Source organism: Eleutherodactylus coqui, chromosome 5, assembly GCF_035609145.1.
Source record: "Eleutherodactylus coqui strain aEleCoq1 chromosome 5, aEleCoq1.hap1, whole genome shotgun sequence".
In the NCBI taxonomy this organism is placed as follows: Eukaryota; Metazoa; Chordata; class Amphibia; order Anura; family Eleutherodactylidae; genus Eleutherodactylus; species Eleutherodactylus coqui.
The window spans coordinates 55,304,471-55,316,977 of record NC_089841.1 but is presented as its reverse complement, the minus strand read 5'-3'; the positions used below and the strand labels follow the sequence as shown (position 1 = coordinate 55,316,977).

Below are 12,507 nucleotides of genomic sequence, written 5' to 3'. Positions count from 1 at the left end.
GATGCCACGCAAATGGGGAAGGATCGTCCCTGGCATATGATGCCACGCAAATGGGGGAGGAACGTCCCTGGCAGATGATGCCACGCAAATGGGGGAGGAACGTCCCTGGCATATGATGCTATGCAAATAGGGGAGGAACGTCCCTGGCAGATGATGCCACGCAAATAGGGGAGGAATGTCCCTGGCAGATGATGCCACGCAAATGATAGAGGAACGTCCCTGGCAGATGATACCACGCAAATGGGGGAGGAACGTCCCTGGCAGATGGTGCCACGCAAATGGGGGAGGAACGTCCCTGGCAGATGATGCCATGCGAATGGGGAAGGATCGTCCCTGGCAGAGGATGCCACGCAAATGGGGAAGGATCGTCCCTGGCATATGATGCCACGCAAATGGGGGAGGAACGTCCCTGGCATATGATGCTATGCAAATAGGGGAGGAACGTCCCTGGCAGATGATGCCACGCAAATAGGGGAGGAATGTCCCTGGCAGATGATGCCACGCAAATGATAGAGGAACGTCCCTGGCAGATGATGCCACGCAAATGATGGAGGAACGTCCCTGGCAGATGATACCACGCAAATGGGGGAGGAACGTCCCTGGCAGATGATGCCCTGCAAATAGGGGAGGAACGTCCCTGGCAGATGATGCCACGCAAATAGGGGAGGAACGTCCCTGGCAGATGATGCCACGCAAATAGGGGAGGAATGTCCCTGGCAGATGATGCCACGCAAATGATAGAGGAACGTCCCTGGCAGATGATGCCACGCAAATGGGGAAGGAACGTCCCTGGCAGATGATACCACGCAAATGGGGGAGGAACGTCCCTGGCAGATGATGCCATGCAAATAGGGGAGCAACGTCCCTGGCAGATGATGCCACGCAAATAGGGGAGGAACGTCCCTGGCAGATGATGCCACGCAAATGATGGAGGAACGTCCCTGGCAGATGATGCCACGCAAATGGGGGAGGAATGTCCCTGGCAGATGATACCACGCAAATGGAGGAGGAACGCCCCTGGCAGATGATGCCACGCAATAGGGGAAGAACATCACTGGCAGATGATGCCACGCAATGGGGGAGGAACGGCCCTGGCAAATGATGCCACGCAATGGGGGAGGAACGTCCCTGGCCGATACCGGACCACGCAATGGGGGGAGGGACGTCCCTGGCGGATACTGCCACACAATAGGGGAGGGTACGTCCCTGGCAGATGCCGCCAGGCAAGGAGGGGAGGAACATCCTTGGCGGGCACTGTCACCTCCCTGTGGGACGTTTGTGGTTGACATTATGAGAGTCTGGGTGGTCACAAATAAATGATGTGTGTATATATATATATATATATATCATTACGTCTCCTCCATCTAAGAATAGCACAAAAACTCTCATTTCAAATAGGACTCTGACATATCCTAAAGCCCATCTTATGTCTCAAGTGTTGTACTGTCCTCCTTGCTTTATACTGCAGCTGCCACATAGAAATTGTGGTAAAGAAGCTCAGCATTTAGTGATTGGCTTCCCCTCCCTGGGGTCATGTTATCTGTGAACTAGATGAAGCTATTTATATGCTGCGCAGCGTTCCAAGACTGGATGGATGGGAGGAAGTGAGTTGTGCTGAGCCGTCAGTAATGCAGCTGCAATGCAGAGCGGTGCAGCACAACTCACTCCAGCGGTCATGAAACTACAACTCCCAACATGCACTAATAGCAGTCATTATCAGAGAATTCTGGGAGATGTAGTTTAGCCACAGGTGGCACACCCCTGCGAGGTGCGTCCCACATTGCCCACTGTATTGGTAAAAGTTTTTGTTCTGCTTTTACACTCAATGTTCTGCAATGAGACCTTCCAGACAGTCCTTGTTAGCGGGGAGCATGGCTTACACTGCTCACCACTGCTCACTCCCAGCTGGTCCTCCTCTGCCCCGGGCACTGCAGTTCCGACACCACCCACGTGAGGACGTAGTATGTGCCGGCATTAGAACATGCAGCAGCGCCCATCACAGAGGGGGCAGATCTGGGTTGTGCTTTAATTATGGAGTCAGATCTAGTGGCTCTGTCTAAATTATAGGTTCAGATCTGTCTGGCGGCAAGTGCAAAATCTGCAATAGGGCTCCCGAGCTACCATATGTCATTTATAATACTGATGACTTCCTATGTGACAAAGTGGCCTTTGGGTCCCATCAGGCTCAGGAGCCCAGGTATGGCTGCTACTTCTACAGCTATTGTAGCTTTGCCCCAAGAAAAAGATGCTTCAGCAGCAAACAGGAGAAATTGCCAGAATGGCCTGGGCCAAATGGAGAAGAAAAAATAGTCAGTCACCAGATTAAATATGTACTCTGCCTACATGTTACTTTTAAAATATGTTTAAATCGCTTTCATTAGAGAGTAAAGTTGTCCTTATTTGGGGGAGGGCACAATTTGCCTGTAGCACCAGATCACCTTGTCCCAGGTCTGGTGGCATGTAATACACACTGCAATAAATTGTACCTAACTCCACATTATATAAAAGGCATCTCAATAGATCCCCCATGGTGTAAAATTAGTCAGCCGATACTCATCTCTTCCTGCTTGGTTATCACTGGCGGTTCCAGGTCTCCCTACTTACGTCATCTTTACAGGCTGCAGTCAGCCTGGGCAGTCTACAAACAAGCTGCTGCAGCCAATGACAGCGCTCAACAATAATCGCTAAGTGCCGTCATTGGCTGCAGCAGCAGATTTTCAGGATGTCACAAGCTGACATCAGCCTGTAAGCAAACGGACCAAAGGGAAGAGACAAGTATCAGTTGCCCTATTATTTTACACAATGGGGGACCCATTGAGATTCCCTTTACATAACTCAGCCAACCCCTTTAACCCTTTGCAATCCAATTTTAGATTCAGGGTTTCCTAGGGGACTTTCTCTTTCTGCCATTATACAATGGCACCGTCTGCTGGCCAGAGCCAGTACTGCGGTATGGGACATGCTGGAGAGGCCCCTAACAACAGAGCGGCCAGTAATATACAGTAAGAATACCCTGACGGACGTCTTCCGACATCGGAGCTGTACAGCCTTCAATCAGAATGTCTTCAGACATCAGACAGTGGATTGCAAAGGGTTAAGGCCAGTTTCAGATGAGTCTTTCACAGACAAGTGTGCCAGCCCAACTTTGGATCTATTAATCCAACTCAGAGCATCATAAGGCCGGGCTCACATGGCCATGTGAGCAGAATTGTGTAATCCAGTGCATTTGATTGAGCATGGTATTACCCAGGATCATACGACGGAATCCGCAAATCAAATCCGGTCATGCGAGACCAGCCGAAATGCGCCTATAATGTGTTTTTCTGATGTGTTATCAGCTATGGGATTAATCTAATATATCAGGGCATCACCAGCGAACAAATACTACCACGTAGCACCATTACCACCAAGTAACACCCATATTAGCCCCCAAAGAGCCAAACAAATTTCACCATGCACAACATATTACCTCCTAGCAGCACCAAATACCAGCATGCAGCACAAAATGTTGCCCAAGCAGCACCAAATAAATACCACAGTCCAGAACAAAGTACCTTACAGCAGCACCAAACACCACAGTGTAGCTCAAATAGCAGTAACATCCCTGCTGGCAGCAGCATTCCTCCCCATTCCCAACCCTCCCCAGCTGGCAGCAGCATTGCTCCCCATTCCCAACCATCCCCAGCTGGCAGAAGCATTCCTCCCCCTTCCCAACCCTCCCCAGCTGGCAGCAGCATTCCTCCCCCTTCCCAACCACCCCAAGCTGGCAGCAGCATTCCTCCCCCTTCCCAACCCTCCCCAGCTGGCAGCAGCATTCCTCCCCCTTCCCAACCCTCCCCAGCTGGCAACAGCATGCCTCCCCATTGCCAACCCTCCCCAGCTGGCAGCAGCATGCCTCCCAATTCCCAACCCTCCCCAGCTGGCAGCAGCATTCCTCCCAATTCCCAACCCTCCTCAGCTGGCAGCAGCATTCCTCCCCATTCCCAACCCTCCCCAGCTGGCAGCAGCATTCCTCCCCATTCCCAACCCTCCCCAGCTGGCAGCAGCATTCCTCCCCCTTCCCAACCCTCCCCAGCTGGCAACAGCATGCCTCCCCATTGCCAACCCTCCCCAGCTGGCAGCAGCATGCCTCCCAATTCCCAACCCTCCCCAGCTGGCAGCAGCATTCCTCCCAATTCCCAACCCTCCTCAGCTGGCAGCAGCATTCCTCCCAATTCCCAACCCTCCTCAGCTGGCAGCAGCATTCCTCCCCATTCCCAACCCTCCCCAGCTGGCAGCAGCATTCCTCCCCATTCCCAACCCTCCCCAGCTGGCAGCAGCATTCCTCCCCATTCCCAACCCTCCCCAGCTGGCAGCAGCATTCCTCCCCATTCCTAACCCTCCTCAGCTGGCAGCAGCATTCCTCCCCCTTCCCAACCCTCCCCAGCTGGCACCATTATTCCTCCCCATTCCCAACCCTCCCCAGCTGGCACCATTATTCCTCCCCATTCCCAACCCTCCCCAGCTGGCACCAGCATTCCTCCCCATTCCTACCCTCGCCAGCTGGCAGCAGCATTCCTCCCCATTCATAACCCTCCCCAGCTGGCACCAGCATTCCTCCCCATTCCTAACCCTTCCAACCTGACATTCCCCCCCCCCCTCCTTTCACATTGCCACTTCCCCACTGACAATAGAATTTTCCTCCCCTCCCCGCTGGAGGCAATATTTTTCCGTCTTCCCACCCCTCTCAGATTTACAGCAGCACATTTAAAGTTGTAAGTTAAGGGAGAGCTCTGTAGACTAGTCTTTTACCTCCCCTGCAGACTGTATGCCATTGAACTGCGGATAAAAGGACCTGTTTTGGTCATGTGACCGTGACGCCATCACAGGTCCTTTACCGGGATAATACAGGGGGGTGGTATAATCATGCAGGGCTGGTATTATCAGTGCACTTTGATGTTTTCCAGGCAAAAACTATTGATGACCTATCTTTAGGATAGTAGTTAATAGCCAGGAACCCACTACTTAGGATCCCGGCAATCACCCGATCTCCCAAACCGCTGTAAGTGCAGCAGATCAGATGTGCATTATAAGGGGCGGTAGAGGAAGTGTCGTAGCTGGCTTCACTCCCATTAAAATCAATGGGAGCTGATTCAACTATTACACTTCCTCGCCCGACCCGGTGTCAGAGGCAGGAGTGCCAGTAGCGTAACTGCAATGGGAGTAAAGCCAGCTATGGCACTTCCTAGGTGATAAAAGTCTAATCGGTGGAGGTCTCAGTATTGAGACCCCACTGATCTCATGAAGAAGGGTTCAATGACCCCCTCTGCTCCTCACTATGGGCTTGCTGCACCAGCTGCAGTGAGGAGGAGGTTTAATGGGGCGGCATGCATAAACAATGAGATAGATTGTGATTGTACCCAGCTATTTCCATTAGCGCCATTGAAATCAATGGAGCGGCACTACGCATATACGCACAAAAAGGGGTCACGGGTCCCTGTTCTTGGGATAGGTAGGGTGTGAGTGGTGATAAAAATCTATTTACATATAAGCCCTTTAAGTCTTATTACAGTCCTTGCAAGTGGTTCAGTATGATAATGCGAACCGCGGACCAGAAATGGTTATGCACACCCTTGCTTTAAATGGTTCAGGTGGGTCAGGCTTCTTGCGCGCAGACAAATTTTAATCCGATTTTGGGACCGATTGTTCAGATAGGGAATGAATAGCTGATCGGTGGGTGTTCGACCACAGAGACCCCCACCAATCAATTAAAATCCCAAGAATTGCCCCACTTTCACTCAGAGTTATGTCACTTTCAGTGGAGAGCTGGCCACACATGTGTACTGCGGCTCCATTCATTACAACAGGGCTGACAGAAATAGCCAAGCACTATGCGCTGTGACCTGTGCAGGGAGGGGGAGGAGGTGGGCTGTGACTGGTAGATTCTATGTTATTTATCTTTAGGTGTCACCTTTCATTGCAATCCTGCGTGTGATGATAATGAGATGACTGCTGAGAAGTTTTCTCAACAGAACACAAAATATCAGACAATTAGGCCGGTCTCACGCGGACGGATTTGAATGGTGAATTCTGTGATTGCCATCCACACCGACGATCTGCGGTAATACACAGGCATTGAAAGGCATGTTGTTTCTCATTTTCCTTTACAGTTGGGGGTACGAATTGCGTATTCCACGAGCAGAAGGAAAATGGCAGCATGCTCTATTTTACTGCTGAATCCGCCACCATAGAACCCATTATGCTCTATGGTCACGGATATACCCGCAGCCTATACGCAATTACATCACGTATGAGTTGCGGGTACCCGCATAATCACTAAGCAACGCTGCGGGAAATACAAACAACGTTCAATCGTTGGCTGATTTTACACTTAAAGATGATAGTTAAATTAGCATGATTCAATGATTTTTTGAATGATAATCTTTCCGTGTAAAAGGGCCCTTAGTGGTTAATCTGACAACTGCAGAATTTAAGGATTTTGCTTAAACACAGATTGTGGGATCAAAAATTAAACAAAGAAGAAAAAAAAAACATAGAATTCTTAAAAATTAATACAAAGTTAACATAACTGGAACATTCTGTTATAGAGCAGGAGTTGCTGAGCAGACCTGTTCACGGCCGAGGCGGAATATTGGAAACGGGGAAAAACTGACAGGTCTCCGCAGTGAGCTTATCTAATAGATAGGCTCATCGTAGAAAATCTCAGCATGCCGCGATTTGAATCCCGCAAGTGGAGAATCACTATGATTCTCCGCTCGTGGGCGTCGGGCTACGCTTTCCATAGTTAGCCTATGGAAAGCGTGTCATGCGAGGTCTGCGGGCGATTTATCGCCGCGGATCTCGCAATGACAACTCTCCCGTGGACAGCCAGCCTAACTTGTGTTTTATTCATTTATATCTTTGCACATTCCGAGCTGAACAGTCCAATGGGCGGAGCTATCAGTGACTGACAGCTGACCCTGTATCTACAGTCATTCACACATAGCTGTCAATCACTGATCGCTCCGCCCATTGGACTGTTCAGCTCAGGATGAGCAGAGATATAAATGAATAAAATACAAGTTATACTGAATCTTTCCCCATAAAACTATATATCCATCTGCTCAGCTCCTCCTGCTCTGTTACATGCTGCCTGAAGTTTGGACAGTATGTTCCAGCTTGCAGATTCCCTTTAAGGTACCAAGATACATTAGGTCCAAGTTTCGTCAGGACTGAACAACTCTCTGATGTATTTAGGGGTGTTGCGACTCATCCCTGATGTCAGATGTTTAGGACAAAAAGAGAGCGGTCATGTTGCATTTCAACAGGTCTGATCTTTTGTTCTCACGGGAGATAAATCGCTGCTAGAGGTGTCTGGCAGCAGCTTATCCCCCTCTTCTCAATGAAAGCTCATGCACACTTGGTTAGACCCAGCGTGCATATGTATGGTGAAGTCAAGAGGTATAGCTCTAGGTCAGGGGCATCAAACTCATTTTCACCAAGGGCCACATCAGCCTTATGGGTGCCTTCAAAGGGCCCATTAAAATTGTAAGATAGTATAGTAATAGTGACCCCCATAGTGGCTGCAGTAGTAATAATGACCCCCACATCTGCCTCAGTAGTAATTGGCTCCTGGTTGGCGAGCATTCCACTCACCCAGCCGCTACTGAGCCTGTAACCGCTGGCCTTTTCCCCCTCAGCATCCGTGCGGCGTACAGGACGTCACCCACAGACATTGCAGGGAAGAGGTCAGCGGTCACAGCGTTTTCAGGACCGGCCAATATATGCCGTCTCCCCCCACCCAACGGTATTCCGGGCTTGGAGTATACTCGCCGGACCAGGGTGTCTGAACGACCGCATCGACTTGGTCATGACTGCCTCTCGTTCTCGTGACACGGCAGACCGAAAATTGCTACGCCCGTGTGAAAGAGCCCTTAGGTTGTTGCATGGCTGAAGGGCCACATAAAATGAGACGGTAGGCCGGATTCGACCCCCAGGTCTTGTGTTTTACACGTGTGCTCTAGGTGTATCAAAGTATATGGGTAGTTCATTCTTAGGGAAAATGGTGCAAATTTGAAAATCTGCACCATAATCTGCATAATTTCTGCAATTTTGGTGCGGATCAGCAGAGGACTTCCCTTTTTCAATACAAGTGATGAAGTCTGCAGTGGATCTGCACCAATGAAACGGATTTTGATATGGAAATTATATGGATTTTGGCACACCACTTCCTTTACATCTGAACGTACCCATAGGCCCAATGTCCACGTGCGGATTTTTATTATTAAATCGCGCGGGAGATCTGCACTTCTTGTTGCCAATAGGGATGCATTAGCATTCGCACGGCAAGTAGAAGCATGCGGATGTGATTTTTCTTTCCTGGCGTGTGGGTCGCACGCACGGGAAGAAATCGCTGCATGCTCCATTTTCCTGCAGGTCCGCAGTGACGGCTTTAATTAAAGTCAATGGAAGCCGACCCGTCGCGGCACACCCGCAGCATTTGAAAACAAAAAGCGAGCACTGTGCATGCGCCAGGCGCGTTACCGGGCGCTCGGGATGCTTCCGCCGTGCTGAAGAAAGAAGATCCATCCGGCTCCGAAGAGATCCGTGCTGGACCCAAAGAGGTAAGAAACATTCTTTTCCTCTCCATGGCTGCGGGCACGCACGGGTACCACTGCAGGATTCAGCAGTGCTATCCATGCGTGCAAGTGGACATAAGGCCTAAGGCCACATTTCTGCCACCACAGTTGTGTCATATTTGAATTATGCCTTTTATTTCCTCCTAACTAGAGATGAGCGAGTATACTTGCTAAGGCACATTACTGGAGCGAGTAGTGCCTTAGCTGAGTATCTCCCCGCTCGTCTCTAAAGATTTGGGGGCCAGCGGGGGGCGGGGAGGAACGGAGGGAAGATCTCTCTCTCCCTCTCCGCCCCCCCCCCCCCCCCGCAACTCACCTGTCACCTGCGCCCCCCCCCCCCGAGTCTTTAGAGACGAGCGGGGAGATACTCGGCTAAGGCACTACTCACTCGAGTAATGTGCCTTAGCGAGTATACTCGCTCATCTCTACTCCTAACATCTCATACACACGGGCAGATTTGATTTGCGGATTCCGCGATTGGCATCCGCGCGGGAAATCCTCTGTACTAGCCGCCCATAGGAAAGCAGGAAGCTTTCTCAGCTCCACGCACACATGCGAATTTGATTTGCGGATTCCGCATGCAAAAAAGAGATCGTAGCATGCTCCATTTTACAGTGCATTCCACATGGATGGGCTCTATTGATCTCTATTGAAGCGAGTTTTCTGCAATGCATCTGCAATGCAATTGTGGATGCATTGTGGATTTGTAGGCAGATACCTCTCTGGTTGCTTAGAGACCAAGCAGGGAGGAGGGGAAGGCAGTCACTTTGGGCTTGCGTTTTTTTTTTTTCCGCGCGGACAATCCGCTGTGCATCCGCGTGGAAAAACGATCGCATCCGTTATTTAAAATAATTTCCGCACTGACTCACAGATCTTCTGCTGCCTTAATCCATGCGTGCCGTGTGCATGAGGCCTAAGAAGACTGGGAATGGATGCTATACAAGGAATTAAGAAGGAAGATTTAAGAAGTCCATATACGTTAGATAAATATTGTTCCATCCAGCTGATTTTGGGGAGATTTAATGTATATGGATGTGTCACAACGCTCCCCCAATGACAAATGTTTGGAGGGAAATAAGAATCGGGCTTCAGAATTTGAACACTTCTGATCCTTTTGTTCTCAAGGGAGATAAGTCGCTACCAAGGTGTCCAGCAGCAGCTTATTCCCCTCTCCCAATTGAAAGCACATGCATGTTTGGCCGGGGCCAGTGTGCATGAATACGGGGGCCCGGAGGAATAGCGGTCAGCCAAATGAGTGTTTATCTGACAGTTATCCAACATGTATGGCCACCTTCATGCTTCTCTTGTCAGGATGCATTCTCGATAGAACCCGCTTCTTGGGCCACCTGATTCTTGCGAACCTAGATTGAATGTCAATCGGGATTGTCACAAAGTCAACATTATCGGATAAATGGCGGATCCGAGCCTCCACAATGGCTTGTTTGCTATGGATTTGCACATGTATAGACAATCATAACCCTCAATCCTCACACCCATCCAGACAGATTACACTATCATTCCAGCATTTGAATGTAAATGTAGAGAGGTAAAGCTTCCGAATTGTCAACCCACCCCGACCTGCCTTGATTTAACCCATGAGTATCTATACAAAAGCCATAGAGATGTCCTAACCTAACCCCTTTACGGCCGTGGGATCTTACTATTACACATAGGCCTCTCTGTCAAACAACAAAGACCTCTGCAACGTCAGAAGGCCTGTATTCTTGCAAACAAGGCCTACTCCCCACCAGGCCGTGCATAACACTAGAGGCATCCGACTCCTTGCATTTAACCCCTCAAGGAAACAAAAAGAAAATTCAAAAACGTGATTACTGTGGATGACGGCACTTACATTTTCTTTTTAATTATTCGAGTCATCTGGTCACCTCTTCCAGCCAAACTAACACAGATTTCATGTGGGCCGATGTTGGGTTCCTGCTCGAATACAGCTGTAGGCAATCAGTGAAGAAGAAAGGGGGGGAACAATCCAGGCAGGGCCTGTCTCTTCTGCAAAGCCAGCCGTAAACAAGAGGCCCTCAAATATAAATCCAGTGTCCTTTTTAGAGAAGCCACCTACATTGCATGTGTCTCCAATTATAGCTACACGGTTCCCCGTGGAAACCTTGGCAGATGCTAAGGTGGTGGAGGGGGGTAGATTTTAATAGGGAACCATCCGCAGAGTAATTGATGAAAAGCCAGCTCCACAACACATAAAGCACACGATTCGAAGGGTTAGCAGCAATGCAAACGCCTGACAAAGCAGAGGCCTTCTCGTCAATCCTCCCCCTGTGGAGTATGCAGTCAGCCTAGGAAACATACAGAAATCACACACATGATACATGGCTGCTCATTCCTACCCAAAGAAAAGTCTTGATGGCTTTGGATTTAAAGGTCATTAAAATAAAATAAACATAAAAAAAGACACAGAAGAGAAATCCCATCTGGAATAAAAGAGAAAGAACACAAGAGGAATGCAAGGAATGTTCTACTCCAAATCATGGAAAGCTGCAAGACCTACCCCAAGAGAAGGTGGTCAACACAACCCTAGTATTAACCACTTACCCAATGCAAATATCCCCAAGGCTTTATGGGTTGCCTTATGGTGTGGAGTCTAGTTTCACATTGTGGAGACATTTTCACTATTGTTCTCCATTTTTCTTGATTGAAGCTATTACAGAGCCAGCAGAAGGCTGGCCAATAGACTAAAGCGTCAACCAGGGGGCTGCTGATTTCCTGTTCTAGGAAGTAACAAGAGATCTCTCCAAGGCGGAATGCGTTAGAGGTCCATTCTTAGAGCGGTGCGAGCCTTTGTTCCTGTCTTCTTCTCATTCATTACAGCTGCCTCTTGTGTGTCCCTCGTCTGCCACGCTCTCTCGTCTCTCCCAGGCCTCCAGCTTATAGACAAGATGCACAAGCCAGCTCTCATGAATGCATGCACACTTTTTTTTTTTTTTTTTAACAAGACAGGTTTTTCTTTCTCATTTGCAGCTTGGAAATTGGACGTTAATTCGGACACAAGTCATTATTCATTCCTGATGGTTTCCAAAAAGCGAAACAATAGGCACCTGATAAAGAGGGAGGGGGGGGGGGAGGGGGGAAATAGAATTAAAATGGGCAAATTGTTACAATATCAGTTTATGAGATTGAATTAGGAGTGCGTGAAGCTGAGATGAAACGCGGCGGGAATGTACGTGTTTATCGATATGGAATAGAAGATATTAATGATAAATCATAAGAAGCGCAGGATTTGCCGGTTTTGGCAAAGTGGATTATGATTTATGATGTTAATAGAATCTATATGATATAGTAGAACATGTAATATGCCGTATGATATGATGTAACGTACATTAATATGTAATGTGATCTTACATGTGATATACCGTATGATAAAATGTAACATGTACATTAATATATAATGCAATGCTGCATGATATAAGATATGATGATGTAACAATATGTAATGCGATATATGAGAATACAACACAATGTATATGATATAATGTTACACATAACATGATCTTCCCTTTGTTATGTATACGGAATGTAATCAGATCTAGCAGAGCAGAGTTTGTCACCTGACCCTGTGATGCTATCACAATGCATGTGTTACCTCTGGGCTTACATAGGACTGCACGTCAGCTCTGAGTTTATCCTGATACAGCTGCCAAAGAATTATGTGACGTATTCAGCCTATGTATTCATGCTACATATATGAATAGTCAGATGGTTGTCTTTTCATGCATGCACATCTAGTCACGCCCTTTAAACTTTGACCTTTCAATCTGGCCCTGCCGTGGCTAGAGGGTTAGGAGCGCTTTTAAAAGATCCAACATGCTGGCATATTATGCTGCAGTAGATTTCATACATGACCTCATACCTCTAGATTTAT

The 12,507-nt window shown here is 48.5% G+C and overlaps 1 protein-coding gene across 2 annotated transcripts in view; it reads right to left on the bottom strand.

Moving 5' to 3' along the window:
- Positions 1 to 11,680, bottom strand: part of ZNF532 (zinc finger protein 532) — a 72,483-nt gene extending 60,803 nt beyond the window's left edge. The window contains exon 1 of one of the 2 annotated variants that reach the window (XM_066602547.1): positions 11,181 to 11,680. The gene's annotated coding sequence lies outside the window, so the exon portion shown is untranslated. Of the gene's footprint in view, positions 1 to 10,470; positions 10,771 to 11,180 lie in introns of those variants that run through there. The other variant, XM_066602548.1, reaches the window with a different exon arrangement.
- Between the last annotated feature and the right edge of the window lie 827 nt (positions 11,681 to 12,507).